Raw genomic sequence first — 10,282 nt, 5'->3', positions numbered from 1 at the left:
TGTGTGGTCACCTTCCTCCCCCACTTAGGTTTCTTGGTGGAGACTGGAAAGACTGGACATGACCCTTCCTCTGGGTCGCACTCACCAGGAATGTGAAACCAAAGACTTGGCCCAGACCACAGGCATTTTCAAGAAGGGTTTTCTCTCTGCCTGAAGCCTGCCTGTGGCCTGATGGGTTGACCGTGGTGCTGAAGCCTCAAGCCCCCGCCTCACACTGGCCCCTTCCAAGGCCCTGGGAAGGGCTCCAGCAGGGTGTTCAGAAACTCACATGTTCCTGTGAAATTTGCCAAGTACGGTATTTTATTTTGTTTATTTTTTTTCAAACTTATGATGCCTTTATTAGATATTAAGATGATAAAATTATAAACTCAACCTGAGACAAAACTTACAGTAAAAATAAACTGCTTAAGGTATGTCAAGCATATCAATAAGCAAAAAGAAAGAAAAGAAAAGAAATCTGTATGTTTAACTTCTCCAAGGACGTTATTGTAACTGCCGTCAGTTAAGGCCGCTGCCTCTTTCCATCCCAATTGCTCCCCCACCCGCTCCTGCGGGGCGGGCGGGATGCTGCGGCATTGGTGGGAGTCTCTGAGGGAAGCTAAGTTGGGATATGTTTAGTTCGGACTTAGCATAATACATTAGCAAGGCCGGCAGCCGCTTCTGTGTATGGTTAAGATGTTGCTAGCCGCCCAAACGCAGAGTAATGGCTTCCAGAAAGAAATACAGAGCATTCAATTTAGAGCAAGATCTTAAAAGATTTAAACACTAAAATATAAAGTTACCTTGAAAAGCCTACGTGATCATCTAGATGTTAGCAATGACCAATCATACTTTCTCAAGGCCTCTGTTCTCCCGCCTCACCCTGCCCTGGAGAGATCTTCTGAGTCACTTGCTCTGGCTTTCCCGGAAGGAACGTGCTTCTCTCCTCTCCTTCCTCCTTTATTGTTCTTTCCACCCCCCACGTGACCTCTTTGGGGTGGTGGGACTTTCTTTTTACAGCTTTATGTTTATTCTCTTTACAGTGTGCCTCTTATTACTTAGCCATACAAAACAATGAACTCATGCCATTTGCAGCAACACGGATGGACCTGGAGATGACCAGACTGACGGAAGTAAGTCAGACAGAGAAAGACAAGTATCATATGATGTCGCTTCTATGTGGAATCTAGAAAAAAGGGTACAAATGAACCTATTTGCAAAACAGAAATAGAGTCACAGACGTAGAAAACAAACTTATGGTTACCAAGGGGGAAAGCTGGGGGTTGGGAGGCATAAACTGGGAGACTGGGATTGACACACACACACTACTATATACAAAATAGATAACTAATAAGGACCCACTGTAGAGCACAGGGATCTCTAACCAGCACTCTGTAATGACCTACACGGGAAAAGAATCTTAAAAAGTCTGGATATAGGTATACGTATAACTGAGTCACTTTGCTGCACAGCAGAAAAGTAACACGACATTGTAAATCAACTATATGCTAATAAAAATTAATTTTAAAAATGTGCCTCTAAGTTTATGGGCTTAAAAAACTTGAATACTATATTTTTATTTTTGACCACATAAGAATGTTCATGTTCGATTATTGTACTAAAAGCTTCTGTTTTCGTTGGTAATAAAAGTATGACGGAGCTGAAGAGCGGGCTAACCTTAGCTGAGCAGATCACGTGAAGGCTGGAGGCCTTTGTCTGAATATGAAAAGGCCCTCAATTCTGTTCTGGAAAGAGGGTGCAGTAAACCGGGAGCCCATCTCCACAGCATGACGTCATCAGGCTCCACTGCACCGTTTGCTATTTTCATCAACAGACATCAATATGTTCCTTATATACTTATATATTTTCAGTGCAACTCCAAGTTTGGCTTGGCTGTCAGCAGGAGATGCTGGAAGCCCGTGACCTGAGCCTCCATCAGTCCTCCTTGGAGAACCTGCATCCCTCCCTGCAGTCTCTCCTCCCCCCTCCTCATGGCCAGTGACGCTCAGCAGGTGCCAGGCTCGACCTGCGACTCCCCACGTGGGGCCCCGGCACTTTCCCCCTTCCTCCTTCTCTACTTCTAATTTTCCTTCTTGTTTTTTTTGGGTTTTTTATTACCACTTCTCAGGCTGTGAAACATCAGAGAGACATATTCTCTACTTTTAATTTTCCTTCTTTTTTTAAATTTTATTACCACTTCTCAGGCTGTGAAACATGAGAGAGACATATCTTACCACCTTTTGTATTTTGGGCTCTTTTCCCCGACTTAGAGCTAAGTCACGCCCCTCACTGCAATGAAGCCTTGAGTCACCGGTCCCTCCCAGCCCTCCCCCCAACCAAGACTTCATAGGACCCTGTTGCAAAGGGGCTTCCGTGGAGCAGGACCCCTGGTGACTTTACAAACCTTCCTGGCGCTGTTTTCCCAGCGGTTACTGAAATGAAGTGTGAGAAAGGCTGGAAATATTTGGGCCACGGACCACAGGAGGCCTGCAATCTGGTCCCATAGTGTCTCATTCCCCACTGCTCACGTGCTTTGTAACCATCTAGCGAGCAGATCTGGGGGCCAGGCATCGACCTCGGGCTAAGGTTACGGATCTGAACAGGAACAACCAGATCCCTGCCTGCACAGAGCTTACCGTCTAATGGGAGGAACAAACAGGAAACACTGAATTGCATCAATAATCAATTTCAGTCATGGAAAGCGCTACAAAAGCAGTGATATAATGAAAACTATACTCAGTCTGTCCCAGGTTCCGACTGAGTTTTAAAACCCTTTCGAATTTCCTTTAGTGAGGGGAGGGGTTCTGTTATGCTAATGAGGTGGCCCTGGAGGGCCCCTAGAGAGCTTCAGGTTAGGATCTGGTCACCAAAAAGACCAACCATGTGGTTAGGGGGCTGGAACATTCCACAGCCCAAGCTGGCTGGGATGGCCCGCGCTCCTGGGGGATGCTGTCCCCACCCGAGCACCAGGCTCTCCCGGGAAGGGACGGAGCCCAGGGCCTGCTGTCCTGTCTTCAGGGACTGTCCTGCCAGGGGTCACAGCACGAGGGCAGTGAGGACTCCCAGGTCTGCCAGACGTAAACCCCGCGTGGAGTCAGATAAGCTCTTCCCATCCCGGTCCTCCAGCTGCAGTGAGAGCTCCCTCTAGCGCCAGGTCATTTTTCTGAATTACAAACAACAAAACCACAACAACAAAACACACACACACAGATGTCCAGGCGCTGAGCGTCTGTGTGAGTGTCCATGTCCGTCCGTGTGTGTTGGAAGAATGAGCAGGGACAGAAATCACCTACTTGGACACACTCCCCTCCAGCTGTCCCTGAAGTCCCCACCTCTGGAGACCCCAGGCACTAACACACCCGTGTTGGGGGTGACTTGACAACCGGGGCAAGCCCTGCAGCCTGGGGTTAATCCACCCTTCAGAGGGGGGGCTCTCCTTTCACCCATGTAGTTCTGGAAACTGACCCCCAAGTAACTTCCCCTTTGCTGCTCCCCTGTACCCCTGGAGGGCCAAAGCCCCGGGCAGCCAGCCGTTCAGATCAAGAGAAGTGAGTCTGGAAGCACTGGGTTAAAAACCTGATTTGATTCAGGTATAATAATCCACAGATACCCAGCAAAGAAAATTCTGCTCTACTGAGGGCTTTCAAGGCCAGAATGGACCCTGGTGCCCACTCCCACCCCCTGCCCTTGGCCTCGTGATGGACTCCTGCCGTGATTGAAGGGGGTGTCCACCCATTATGAGCCAGTTTGTGGACGCAGAGGCCTGGCTGGGGCTGAGCTCAAACCCTGACATCTGGTGGACCGGGGCTGGCAGCTGGTAGGTGGCAGTGGGGATGGAGGTGAGAGGTAATTTGGAGGTGGGATTTCACAATGGCACGAATGGGGGGGTACGAGGGGGTCAGGGGAGTGTCAAGAACGGTTCCTGAGTTTCTGGATGGAGATCGCTGGGAAAGAGTGGGTTTGGAGAAGGAGGGAGAAGGCTGCTTTGGGCACGCGAAGCCAGAGGAGGATATGTGGGGGGTAGGGGGGCAGCCTGGACAGGCACGGGGGCCGGGACGGGAGGCTCCGGCCATCCCAGTGGGGTGGCTCAGAAGATCCCCGCCACCTCGCCGGCCGAGGGGTCCACATTCATCTGGGGCCTGAGCTGTGTGGCTTTTCAGTCTCACGCCCTCCACGCTGGGACAAGGATTCGTGCCAAAGATCTGTTTCACGACTGCTCACGAAGACATTCCACAACGAATGATGGAGAACGCAGACACGTAAGAAGTCTTGGCAGAGCTACGGCCAACCTGAGATCAGATACAAGCCGGTGGCGGGAGCCAGGCCTAGGGACAGGGTCTAGCCACACTGCCACCCCCGGACCTGTCTGGGGGGTGCCTGTGGGGTCACTGATCTCTCCAGCAAGAGCCCTGAAGCCAGGGCAAGACACGGATGCCGTCAGCAGGGGCCGGCGGGGCCTGTCTCTCCTGCTCGACGCTGCTCAGGCCTCTTGTTTACTAGCAAACCTGCACCGCACTCGCCAGTCCATCGTCCTGAATAATTGATCCAGCACGCATGAATAATTCAGGCTCAGCTGGGACCTGCGGCGAAGAAATCCTATAGTCCTTCGACTTTCTCACCCTGTGTGACAAAGCAGGGACAGAGCAGGAACCACCCCCAGGGAGCCGGCCCTGCAGGGACCAGGTGAGGCTGTCCCTGCCCCTGCTGCCTGCCCCCGGCTGAAGGACAGCATTTCCCCCTTCTGTCAAAGGCCAGTCCTGGGGTGGGTGGCCCCTCCTGCTGTGCGGGGCTTCTGGCTTCCTGGATCCCTGTTGCTGCCAAAACTTCTAAGTTCCAGAACATTCCCTCTTTGTGAGGGGAGCAAGATTTTGTGGGGCTTTCATAAGATGGGCATCCTTGGCCTTGGCAAGGGGCGAACCTGCCCTGTGCCAGCATGGTGAGGTCTCACTGTCTCCTTTCCCTCATTGCTCTTGGACAATTTGGGGGAGAAGCTGGTCAACCGAAGTGCCCAGTCGCTCAAGGCCAATATCCTTCTGCTCAAGGTCTTTGCACTGCTGTTCCCTCTCCTGGGCTGCTGTTCCCTGCGCCCCCTCCCTCCAGACCCCCGGGCATGGTACTGGGTGGCTGACCCAACGCATGCAGCTCTGAGGATTTCAACCCACATCTGTCAGGCTCCAAAGCCCAAACACTTTCCTTCAAACTGCAGCAGAAGGAAAGGAGGGGAAGACGGAGGACTTTTGAGGTTGTGACCACAGCTAATACTGATGGCTTTATATAAAACCAAATCTTACTGTCCTAAAACTTCCCAGAGCTGTGAGCTGGGGATGAAGCAGAGTGAGGGCTCTCCTAGCCCACTTGCCCCCATCTCATGGGCCCTGAGGCAGAGCCTGGCGCCCCATCACAGCTTTGCTGAGAGCAGTCAGGGTCAGCACTCAACACTCCAATTCAGGGCAGCTTCTGGGTGTTATCCTGACACTAAGCCCCGTCCTTCTCCCGCCCACAGCTGAGCTCTGGAATTTGACCATTAGAGCCCCTTCCCTGGGGTTGAGATTTTGATCCCTGGTAACATTTCCAGTACCCAGGGAAGGGATGCCTCCTTATACTGTCATGAGGCTTCTGTACCTCGGGGTAAGGAAGCAGTCTGGTGGCAGGTTTCATGAGGCGAAGGGAAGCTGGGAAGGTTTGATGGGAGACTGACTCTGCCCGTGAGAATGTTTGGGGGGGCCTGGGTGTGGGGGGGTCACACAGCAGGTGCACCGCCAGATGGAGAGACGGCGCAACCAACGTTTACCTGCGTGCGGATTTGCAGTTCTGCACCACCCCAAAGGCCGTGCTTCTGTGGGTCTGAATAGTGACGAACAAAGTTGATTAAATCAAGGCAAAATGCCCTTCACCCTTTTCTCACCTTATTTCTCCCTGTCCTGTTCCTTGAGCGTATTCCTCACACGCGTGCTGGGCACCTTCACATGAATTATCCATGAAAACATAAGAAATGCCCACTGGTCAGGCCAGTGATCCGTCCAGCTCACGGCCACCAGCACGGAGCCCGGCGATGCCCTGCGCCTGCTGGTTAAGCTTCCCTCTGAGACCAGCCTCGGACGTGCCAACTGCAAATCGTCCCAACCCTCCTTGTCCCCTTTCAGAACAGAAACTTGTACCTGTGAATATGAACGTGCGCAGCCTGCTTCGTCTTTAAGGAAACAGATCAGTTGTTCGAGACCAAATTCTACGATAACTTGGATGTCCTGTACCAGAATCTATCGCCTATTGACCATATTATTTTCCAGACATTGCTAAGAGTTTCCCATCCCTTCTTTCATTTAATCCTCATAACAGACTGTGAAGGACTTATGATCTCTCCTGTTTCCAGCTGAGTAAACTGAGGGGCAGAGCGGTCCTGTGACTGGCTGAGAGCTACCCATTCCGTGGTGTAGCCGAGATCTGAACCTCCGTCCATCTGGCTCCAAAGACAGTACAGCTACTACAGTCTACACTGCCTAGCGATTTACCACAGCAGCGTTGACCCTCGTCACTAACACACAACTGGAAGAGGAGAATTACAGCCTGAACCATTTCACTCCTCGTGTGATAACGATTATGAACAGTGATTAACAACAGTAATAGCACTTGAACCTACTCCAGGTGGATAATCAGGACAGAGAGTGACAGAAAGAAACCATGAGTGGGCTTGGCTACTTTGTGTATGAGAAGGAAACAGCCAGGCCCCAGAAAGGACAGGTGATCCCCCAGCATCAGGCCGCTTGCAGACCTCCCAAGACCAGCATAATCCTGGCCCTGGTCAGAGTCAATTTTTAAAACTGACCACCGAGAAGATACTAAACTAAATGGTGACGTCTAATCAGGCTCCTTAGATGTTTGGAAAAGATTTGTGAAAAGAGAACTTTCTGGAATGTTCTGTCCAATTCACCCCCGAACTGGTTTTTATCTCCCTGTGCAGAGCCAGCCACGCAGGATGGATTATGTGGGCTCTGAGCCGAGTGTTTGGGGGCTGGGGAGATGCAGGTCTGTAAACAGAACCCAGAGGTAATGAGTCCGCTGGTAACCGGAAGCCCTTCACGGTGATGGTGGAGGACCGGCCGTGTGCCTGGGGCCGGGAGCGGCCGGGGCTCCAGCTGTAGGTGGACGACGGGAGCAGGGCCCTGCCAGAGGAAGGCTCCACACAGAACGGGCGGGATGGAGAAAGGCCTGCCTGCCAGGAGCCTGGGAGCTGCAGCAAGCCCGGACTCAACCCAGGCTCCCCTGTGAGCAAACGTGGCAGGGGCAAAGCCAGAAGCAACGTGGGCACCCCGACGGCAACCCACCTGCCGTGGGGAGGACTCCCCAAAACCCGGCTGCCCCCCACTGAAGAACTGTGATCTTCCGAATCCAAACGTCCCCCTTGCTGCTGGTGACCCAGGAAGCTGAAAGACCCATCCCCAGGGACCCCGACTGTCTTCCTTCGTGCCAAACACAAACCGTCAATTACACTTCCTCATTTTTTTCTTATTTTCTTTCCGGGGAGGGACCGGTACAAGCGTCCCCCGTGACCACACTGCACCTGACCATCCAATGGAGCCAGGTTCCTGGAGAGAGTGAATACTGCCCAGCCTGGGGGTGCTGGGGGAACGGTACTGACCCGTCCAGCCACTGGGGAGACAGAGGCCCCGTGCGGCGTCTTTGTGGGGCTGGGATGACGGGGGTGACCGCGCCATGCCAGGTCTCTGAGCTCATCCGACCAGACCCCAGGGGCCCTGGAGGAACTCCTGGTCCCCACAAACTGCTCAGCTCGTGTCTGGAGGCTGAGCCCAGGCCCGGGGAGTCCAGCTCTGAAGAAAGCAGCTCTAACTCAAGTCCGAGCTGGGACCAGACTGGATGGCAACCTGCCCTCAACACAGGAGTGGACTTAGACTGTCCTGTGAGCTGACTGCCGTGTGAAGCTCCCCAGAGACTGAAGCAGTCAGGCCTCCTGTCCACAGAGTCCCAGAGGACCTTCACACTCGTTTGTTTTGTGTGTTTCCACCGGCTGGCTGACGTCTGCTCAGAACCGAGACCGCCCCGCACACACGCCTGTACACGCATCGCCCCTCGCGGTACCTGGGGCGTCAGGGATGCTCAGCGAGTGTCACTTCTCTTCCTTCTCCCCCTCCTTCTTCCTGTGCCTGGTCTCCAGGCTTGGGCGCTGGTGACACCAGTTCCATCCCAGCAACACTCCTGCCTCAGGGCTGGGAGGTCACGGCAGCTCTGCCTAAATGCTCAGAAGACTAACGTCGTGGATCTTATTGCAGGCTCCTCTCCCCAAAACAGCAGGCTCCTGGGCTGACTCAGTCAAGTCAACTCCACTCATGAAATGAAAAAAAAGAAATACAGTGGGTGGATGATGTGTCGATCAGACTGTTGTCAATGAGTCAACATTTCAAGTCACTGGAGGACTTTTTAGCCCGTCATCCAGCTGTTACAGTTTCTCAAAGCTCAGTTTTGACGTCGTCTGTTTCCATTAAACACATTTGCAGCTGAAATAGGCAAAAATCAAACCCTTCCTGCTGGGTGGGGTGGAACACCAGAGGGATAGCTGGTCATTAAGCTCCCTTAAAGAGAAGGAAAGCAGACTGTTCAGAAAATAAAAATATATTTTCAAAACCACCCAAAGGAGGTGTGTCCTGCATACAGCAGCAGCCCTGTCCCTGGGTCTCAAGGGCCCCATCGCTCTAGCCAGACCTACTTCTCTTCAGAAAAAAATGAACTTTAGTGGAAAGAAGCTTGTATTCTAGACCTGAAACTGTGTGACCAGCTGCTCCAAACCCAACCAGGGGCCTGGAGACCGTAACTCACCTACCCCCAACCTACACTGCACCTGGCTTTACCACCAAGAGGGACTAGAGTGATAAGCCCAGATTCTTAAAGCAGAGACTCAAGATCAGGCCTTTATGGGATGAAGTGAATTGACTGCAATATGGCCCCAACTTGTCGATACCTCCCTGTACCCATTGACTTCCCACACTGACTCCGGGCTTAAGCCTCTGGGAAGGTAACAAATGGGATGGAAACAGACTTGAAAAGCACCTGCACTTTGGGGCGTGGCCTCTGCCCTGGAATGGTGAGTCGCAGTGTGAAAAACCCGAGCTAGCCAACTGGAGGATAGAGGGCAGGGGATGCAGAGATGACGGTCCAGCCCGCCAGGCCCTCCTACACCAGCTCTCCCTCAGTGAGCCCGGCCAGCATCACCAAGCCTGAGCCCCAGTGGCAGAACCACCTGGTTAAGCCCAGTGCACACAGCCGACCCTAGAACTGTTCAGTCACTACGTTTGGAGCTATGTTAGGCTGCAGAAGCTAAGTGACATAAAGGCCAATTTCCTTCATGAAAAGAACTACGTACCTTTCACATCTAAAAGAACTCCCACAAATCAACAGTCACCTTATTCTACAAATTCATTCTCATTCGTGAGGAGTTTTGTGTGTGTTCAGACACGCCCTTTGCTTCTTGTTTTGTGAAATAGTTGAAACGACCTCAACTTCTATCAACAGAAGCCACGGCACAGGCACTGGTGGTGGGTATGACTTCTCTGCAAGACAACTTGGCAATATCTTTCAAATGCAGGGACATAACAAATGGGTCTAGAAGATCATGTTTTTCCAGAAAAAAACATTAAAAAAAAAAAGAAGCCAGAGAACATTCCGATGTGTTTTCTAGGAAAACAAATATCCAAACATCTGAGATCTCGTGGTGCATTGACAGGAAACAGTGAAGCTTCTTGCATGAAAGCTGGGGGGCGGGTCTTGGGGAGCCAAGCTGGGCCGTGAGGGGGTAACACAGCCCCCGTGAGCAGATGAGCTCAGGGGGCTGCCATCACTGTGGCCCCAGAGCTGGGGAGAAGTCCCCTGCAGAATGTGGGTAACGAGGAAAACCCAGGAACCAATGACTGGAACTTGGAAGGCAGTTATAGCTGTGATTGATTCTAACCCCGCCAGGCAAGAGGCCCCACCCTGCACAGGCCTGAACTTTACCCCCAAGAGAAGAAGGCAACTGGTCGACCCCATTGGCCGCCTGACAGCCTGTTTGGAAGCAGGCTGCACTCAACTGAGCACAGCTGGAAGCAGAGGGAGACGCAAAAGCCACGGGAAGCCCATCTGCTGCGCAGCTGGGTTCCAGGAGGCTTCCCAGGGCTGCCAGCGAGGAGCATGGAGAAGGGGGAAACCCTAACTCAAAAGAACACTTTGCTTACTTTGCAGTTTGGATAGATCATTCCCCAGGGTGAGAACAGCACATTTCCTAAAGGACAATGAGACGGGAGTGCCGGGGGCAGCC

The sequence above is a fragment of the Leucopleurus acutus genome, assembly GCF_964270905.1.
Source record: "Leucopleurus acutus genome assembly, chromosome: 10".
Classification (NCBI taxonomy): domain Eukaryota; kingdom Metazoa; phylum Chordata; class Mammalia; order Artiodactyla; family Delphinidae; genus Leucopleurus; species Leucopleurus acutus.
The sequence above is the reverse complement of the archived record's forward strand: the minus strand, read 5'-3'. Positions refer to the sequence as shown.